Source organism: Lolium rigidum, chromosome 7 (assembly GCF_022539505.1).
Source record: "Lolium rigidum isolate FL_2022 chromosome 7, APGP_CSIRO_Lrig_0.1, whole genome shotgun sequence".
In the NCBI taxonomy this organism is placed as follows: Eukaryota; Viridiplantae; Streptophyta; class Magnoliopsida; order Poales; family Poaceae; genus Lolium; species Lolium rigidum.
Window position 1 is genome coordinate 47,251,931 of NC_061514.1, and position 6,552 is coordinate 47,258,482.

The window sequence follows — 6,552 nt, forward strand, 5'->3', positions numbered from 1 at the left end:
TTAGGAAGGCCCACATGGAGACTTTCGGCAGTTGGTTGAGAAAACATTTAATGAGTGACAATAAGGTTGTAGATCAGCCGTACATGTTGGCCAAGACACCATCTTCGACTATAACGACTTTCCAAGGGTACGAGATAAATGGGAATACATTTTACACGATCGCCCAAGATAAAAAGAGCACCAACCAAAACAGTGGTGTCCGCTTTGATGCAAGCAACCGAGAATGGGCAAAAGGTCACATATTATGGTTACATAGAGGAGATATGGGAACTTGACTATGGACCCTCCTTTAGGGTCCCTTTGTTCCGGTGCAAATGGTTCAAGCTAACAGGAGGTGGGGTAAAGGTGGACCAGCAATACGGAATGACAATGGTGGATTTCAACAATCTTGGTTACCTTGACGAACCATTCGTCCTAGCGAAAGATGTCGCTCAGGTTTTCTATGTGAAGGACATGAGTAGCAAACCGAGGAAACGGAAAGATAAGAAAACGATCAGTACATCATGCGATGATTCAAAGCGCCACATTGTTCTTTCAGTGGAAAAGAAACATCGTGGGAGTGGAGGACAAGACAGACATGTCAGAAGATTATTATATGTTTGCTGAAATTCCGCCCTTCAAAGTGAACACCGACCCAAGCATTAAGTTAAATGATGAGGATGCTCCATGGATACGGCACAATCGTAAGCAAGCAGGGACACAAGGGAAGAAATGATGTGTAATAATTTATTATTGTACCAAACTTTGTTGAATGAATCATGTGAATTATATTACCCGTGATGTGTTTGGTGTCCATTTTCGAATGATTCAATTGACTCGAGATAGCACTGATGATACATGAAATTTGGAGTGACTAAGTCATACTCCCGCATACATGAAATTTGGAGTGACTAAGTCATACTCCCGCATATAGGAAATTTGGAGTGACTAAGTCATACTCCCGCATATAGGAAATTTGGAGTGACTAAGTCATACTCCCGCATACATGAAATTTGGAGTGATTTAGTCATACTCCCGCCTAGGCGTATAATATGCATACTCGTAGTCTTCATAGCCGCCGCCGTTGTACCGGTAGTCGTCGCCTTCTAAGTTGCCGGCGTCGTCGCCGCCGTCGGCCGCCGCCGCCGTCGTCGGGCGGCGCTCGTGGCTCGAACCGAGGGTAGCGCAGGCGGGGGATATCGCCGGCCGTGATGTAGTCCATGACGCTCCGCGCAGTCCGGCCGTACCACCATAGCCGACGGCCGGCCTCGTGGAAGTTTCCGGAGGCGGCACCGTCCTCCTCATACTCGGCGAGCGCCCTCTCACGCCGATTGATGAAGAAGGCGTCCCAAGTATGCTGGTTCATCGGGATGCCGCCGGGATTCATCCGCCGCTCCGGCGTGAGGTCGAGGTAGTAGTGATTCGTGATGGCCGCCCGCGCGCGCAGCACCTCGAGGGACGGGAGGGACCGCACGCCGCCGGCCGCTAGGCTCCGACCGGCAGGGGACGCGGTAGCCCGGAGGGCAAGGGTAGTTCGAGGCGCAAAGCTCCTCCACCTGGCCGGTAGGTTAGAGTGGGTGCGGTGGAAGCCATGAGAGAGTGATGAGAGATTGTAGAGATGTGATGTCGGCCAAGCCGGCTACCTATATGTAGTGACAAATGGCGGGAAAAATGGGAGCGGGAAGACAGGAGGCGGGAAGAAAGAGGCGGGGAGAAAGTGGCGGGAAGAAATTGGCGGGAAAAAATTTGGCGGGAAGAAAGAGGCCGGAAGAAATTGGCGGGAAACAATTGGCGGGAAGAAATGGCGGGAAGAAATGGCGGGAAGACGAGGAGGGAAGAGGGGGTCGGCGGAAAGAGGCGGGAAGAGGCGGGAATTAGTTTTATTTTTATGAATTTTTTGGTATATTATTTGTATTTTTAACATTTTGAAATGAATTAGTTTTATTTTTCTGAATTTTTTGATATATTATTTGTATTATTAACATTTTGAATTGAATTAGTTTTATTTTTATGAATTTTTTGGTATATTATTTGTATTTTTAACATTTTGAAATGAATTAGTTTTATTTTTCTCGAATTTTTTGATATATTATTTGTATTATTAACATTTTGAATTGAATTAGTTTTATTTTTCTGATTTTTTTGGTATATTATTTGTATTTTTAAAATTTTGAATTGAATTAGTTTTATTTTTATGAATTTTTTGGTATATTATTTGTATTTTTAACATTTTGAAATGAATTAGTTTTATTTTTCTGAATTTTTTGATATATTATTTGTATTATTAACATTTTGAATTGAATTAGTTTTATTTTTCTGATTTTTTTGGTATATTATTTGTATTTTCAACATTTTGAATTGAAAAGAAAATTGAAAAAGACCTTTAGTCGCGGTTGGGGACCCCAACCGCGACTAAAGGGTCTTTCCGCGGGAACCGCTCAAATCCCGCGAAAATACCTTTAGTCGCGGTTGGGGTCCCCAACCGCGACTAAAGCCGCCTCCCTATAAATATCGCGCCGCCCCGCGGGCGCATCAGTTCTCTTCCTCCTCGCGCTCGTCGCTCGATCCGCCGTCACTGCCGTCTCCGTCTCCGTCGCCTCGCCTCGCCGTCTCCGTCGCCTCGCCTCGCCGTCGCCGCACTCGCCGTCGCCGACGCCGTCTCGTACGTCGCCGCCCCGCCCACACCTGTCGCGCGCGCGCGCGCGCCCGTACGTGTCCGTGTCTCCGCCGCCGCTCGTACGTCGCCGCCGCCGCTCGCGCGCAGTACTGAGAGAGATCGAGGAGAGGGAGAGAGAGCGCGGCGCCGTGGCCGCGCGCGCCGCTGCTCGCCGCCGCCGAGATGAGAGAGAGAGGAGAGAGGCCGGCGCGGCGCCGCCCCCGCGCGCGCGCGCGCGGTGTGAGAGAGACAGAGAGAGGGAGAGGAGAGCTAGCGCCCCGGCATTTTTTTCTTTTTTTTTTTAGTTTTTGTTCTTGTGAATTTTAAAACAAAAAATAACTAAAATTTGAGTTAAAAGTTTGTGTAAAATTAAAAACTAAAATTTGACTTAAAAAGAACTACAATAATTTGACTTAAACGAATTAATTAACGTGTTGTTAATTAAAATTGTAAACTAACTAAAATTTGACTAATTAAGTTTTCTTAAGCTAGTTACGGTAATTTTGATCACTAAAATTTTTACTAAAATTTGTTTTTTTAACTTAACTAAAAATTTTGTACACTAACAAAAGTTTGACTTAACAAAATTTAACAAATATGTAATATGTAACAAAATTTAACAAAACTTTAACTTAAGATAACTTAATGATCAAAATTTTAACTTAAGATAACTTAATGATCAAAATTCTCGTAACTTAAGAAAACTTAATGATCTCGGTCACGCGGTCACCGCGGCGAGGGTTATGTGTCCTCGGCACCGCCACAGCCCTCTCGGTCACCGCCACACCGGTCTCTCGGTCACGCGGTCACCGCGTCCCCTTTCGCCACCGCCACCGGTCTCTCGGTCACGCGGTCACTCGCGTCCCCCTTTCGCCACCACCACCGTTCTCTCTGGCCATGCGATCACCGCGTCGACCCCCTCTCGCCTCCCTCGTCGCCCTCTCTCTTTATATGTAGAAGAGATGTGATAATGCTGGCATATACACAATTAATTTGTTTTGACTACATGTTTTCGTGATCGACATATGGCGGGCGATAGAGCTGACCCGATTCTGGACAACTATGATCCGACGTCGAAGACCATATGTTCGGCATCATAAAAGGTGATATTCCTTTTGTGCCGACCGGAGAAGAAGAAGATGATATCGCTTCTTATCTGAACCTTGAGTGTGAAGATGAAGGGCGCCGTCAGCCAAGCGGATGATGCCGAAGAAACGTCGATAAACGACGATCTTCAATTGGAAGTAGCAACCACCTCCGGCGCCGAGGTATATATATATATATACATATTGAGCGTCCGGTGATACAACTAACCGATTTGAATAAATGTGTGTGTACTAACGCGCGCGACTCTCTTCTTATTTTAGCCCTCGGCCGGATCGTCGAAAAAATCGAGTACGTCGTCGTCAAAGCGTGGCGCAACCAAGACGATGAAACCAGGAGAAACATGCACCATCGATGTTGTCGACGAAGAAACCGGCAGGCCGCTGGAGCCCAAGCAAGAACGCCACCAAGTTTGTCAGCCAATGCGGAGCCGTTGTTAGAGACAACGTCTCGATCACCCGCCAGGAGTGGAATGAGCCAAAGAAGGCACGTGTTGGTTTCACTTTTGTCGAACGTAGAGAAAAAAGATTGCTTCAACAAGCTTATGGAACATTTCGTTCTACCTCCGGAATACCGCAAATACGATGAGGAGGGTAACAAGATTGCGGAAAACAAGAAGAGGCGCAAGCTAGTCAAACAGCTTCGCTCTTTCTAGGATGGCCAACGCATTCCGGAAATACAAGCAAAATCTAGCCCATGACTTTGTCAACCAGGGCAAGACTCCGGATTTCAAAGGACAATATGAGAAACTGCAACATGATTGGCCAGAATTTGTGAAGCAAAAGAAATCGGAGCAGTTCCTTGAACTATCGAAAAAATAAGGAAAATGCGGCCAAGAAGGAGTACAATCATAAAATGGGGCCAGGAGGGTATCGCTTTGGCAGCCTAAGTGGGAGAAGATGGAGAACGAGCCGAGGGCGCGAGGAATCCGTCCAGGTACGGAGGGATGGGACCCAAGGGCCAAAAGCCGGTGGTACGGGCATGGGGGATCGCCGAACCCGGAGACAGGGGAGTGTGTTTACCAGGGCAAAATAATTACACCCACCCAAAACCTTATTGAGGCAATGAGGGATGCTCAAGAGGGAGGATCAGGTTCAACAGAGAGAACGACGCCCGACAAAAGCCCTCGGGAATCCCGAACACGGAGGACGTGTACGAGGCATGCCCGGGACATTTCGTGGAAACTAGGGTTCCCCGTAAAGATGACCCGTACGGTTACGTGGCCGTAAGAGAAAGATGGATCGGGATGCGGATGTTGTGGCGAAGTTGGTAACGGAAATGGATGTGATGAAGAAAACCGTGAGTGTACTAGTCGCCGAAAGAGATGCAGCTCGGGCGAAGCATGAAGATCATCCAATGGATCTCGGAAGCCAGCAGCGGAGAAGAAGCAGCGTGGCTTCCACGGAGGCCTCACCGGCTGGTGCACCGACGATCGAAATTACTGCACCGGAGCCTCACCGGTGGTCGGTTATCGCACCGGAGCCTCCTCGCTACCCCGTGGACGATATAAAGGAGATGAAAGCATGTCATCCGTATTATCCTATCGGGAACATGTCCATGAAGGTAGCCATCGGCAGTGCTTTACCACTCGGAGCACTCCACCACAACAACCCCATTCAAGATGGCTATGCTCGTGTGACGGTGGAGGAGATAGTCCAAGGGTTTGAGGACCTCGGACATTGACATTGCTACACCCGAAGGGGTGAAAAGACTTGGAGATGTCAAGCGCCGGCTCATTCTATGGCGAAGAAATTTATCAAGTTTCCAGGCGAGGCGCCAACAAGTCCACCCCCGTACGGCGGTGGTGGTGGCGGTGGCGGTGACGGTGGCGGTGGCGGTGGCGGTGACGGTGGCGGTGGCGGTGACGGTGGCGGTGGTGCTTCACCTAATACACCTCATTCACGTCGGCCAGACGCCGCCCCGTCCTCGTCCGGCGGGTGATCGGACACCGGTACCGCCCCCCAATCCACCTCCGGCGAAGAAGCAGTACGGTCCCGGGTTATTAACCCGGACCCTTACGTACCTAAGAAAACAAAGGTACCGGAGGTATCACCGAAGCCTCTCCCCAGGAGGTCTTGGGAAAGTAGTGCCGAGGAAGTCGAGGCGGGCGCGGCTGCTGATTTAGAGAAATGGAAGGCAAGCGTCCGTAAGAAAATAGAGGGCGAGCCCAAGCCGCATATTCTGACAAGGAAAAGCAGTGTGCTAAGTCATTTTTGAACACACCGTCCCAAGCCGCGAAGAATCTGCCTGACGACTATTTACGTGAACTTCGTAGGTAAGCACTCGCGTTCAAGAACAGGAAAGAGTTGGCGGAGAAGAAAGCCTTGAAGGACGAGGCCGAGTCAAAATTAGAAAGGGGGAAGAAGTTGCCCAGCTCGGGAACAAAGTAAACAATCGATCGCCCCGCTCATAGTGCAAGCCGCCGGTCCGGATGCCCCCGATATCATAGCAGCTGCGGCAAGCACATGGATTGACTGTAGAAAGTGCCGTAAAACAAGCGGCCGACTTAGGTATCACTCTTCGTGCAGTGTTAGGCCTTGATGAGGCGCCAATGAAGGACGTAGTATTTTCATACGTGAAGAATGGCCCTCTCATCGAGCCTCGCGCAGAAGAGGATCTACCTCGACAAATGAAAGGTCTCGCTAAATTGGTACAAGGCTTACATAAAACATGAAAACGCCAAAGACTATATCTATGCGGAAGTTAAATATGTGCATCACTTCAAACGTTACCGGGTACAAATTCCTCCGAGTGAATTGTTCCAACTTGTTCAATCTGCGCGAGCTCGACAAATCTATCATCGCTTGCTACGT